We start from the raw sequence: 1284 nt of genomic DNA, 5'->3' as shown, positions 1-1284 counted from the left end.
TCCAACCACAACAACAGCAACTCCAACCACAACTACAGCAGCTCTGACCACAACAACAGCAGCTCCAACAACAACGGCTGTTCCTTCCACCACCACAATTTCTACAACAGCAACAACTACCGTTGGCACAACTGAAATGAGAGTTGTCCGCCGGATGACCTTCAGGTCTCCTGATGATACCTTTTCCAGCGATCTTGAAATCAGTTCTTCAACTGCTTTCAACAATCGGTCCCAACGTTTGTGGAATCGTGTAAGTTTTACTTTCTTAATCTCCCAATTTTTTCTACTTTTTTCTGATCAGATAACATTATACTGTCTAACATTGGTATAACAACAGTCCTCGTATTGTGATCTTGTATCAATAATACCCTTCTTCAGAATTTAGATAGGCAAGGCAGATCTTTTTATCAAGACTAAGGAAGTATAAACATTCTTTAGAGAACATGGCCATTTGGACCCCAGTTTTTTTCCCCAAAACAAAATAATGTAATAAGAAAATACAATGATCCTTTTCCACTCAAATAATGTAATTGATGGTGTTAATTACATACTTTCTCAATGTTTTGAAATCAGATGACAACATATTTTTACTACTTCAAATACTGAGATATAACTTTGTAAAACAGAAAGGAAATAATTAATTTCACATCATTTCTTTGCAGCTTTATGCCCTCTACAGACAAGCATTTTCATCATTCTTGAAGTTGACAATTGTGTCATTCAGGTACTGAAATAAAAAAAACACATTTATGTATTCTAAATGAGACTTGTGTCTAAATTAGTTTTTGTTTCTATATATTTGCAGAAGAGGATCAGTTATCAACACGCTGGACCTTGAATTTCAAGCAACAAATCTTCCTAGTGATCAAGATATYGAAAATGTTTTAATAAATGAGGCACCAAACATAGCTGAATTCTCGGTGCAAGCGTCAACGGTTCGCATTGGAGAATATGGTAAGCAAAGTACAATATACCCATCCATTTCTAATTCTGTACATTACCAAAATTCTTGAAATTTAGAGTGATTCAATGCTGCCTCACTAATGCTCATATCAAACTACATCCACAGTTCCTCCGACGACAACACTTTCTCCCGCCACAACCACACCTGCTCCAACCACAACAACAGAAGCTTCAACCACGACTACATTTGCTGCAACCACAACCACAGCTGTCCAAATTACAACAGCAACTCCAACCACATCAACAGCGGCTCCAACCACAACAGCATCTCTTACCACAACAACAGCAGCTCCAACCACAACAGCAGCAGCTCTAACCACA

The 1284-nt window shown here is 38.0% G+C and overlaps 1 long non-coding RNA gene across 1 annotated transcript; it reads left to right on the top strand.

The window, feature by feature from the left end:
- On the top strand, nucleotides 1–1284 carry LOC103480921 (uncharacterized). Its single transcript, XR_001777548.1, has 4 exons — nucleotides 1–250; nucleotides 663–724; nucleotides 806–954; nucleotides 1070–1284. It is a non-coding gene; the product is annotated as an uncharacterized LOC103480921 (long non-coding RNA).

This window comes from Poecilia reticulata, linkage group LG18 (assembly GCF_000633615.1).
Source record: "Poecilia reticulata strain Guanapo linkage group LG18, Guppy_female_1.0+MT, whole genome shotgun sequence".
NCBI lineage: Eukaryota > Metazoa > Chordata > Actinopteri > Cyprinodontiformes > Poeciliidae > Poecilia > Poecilia reticulata.
Note: the sequence above shows the minus strand (reverse complement) of the source record. Positions and strands in the feature narration are given on the sequence as shown.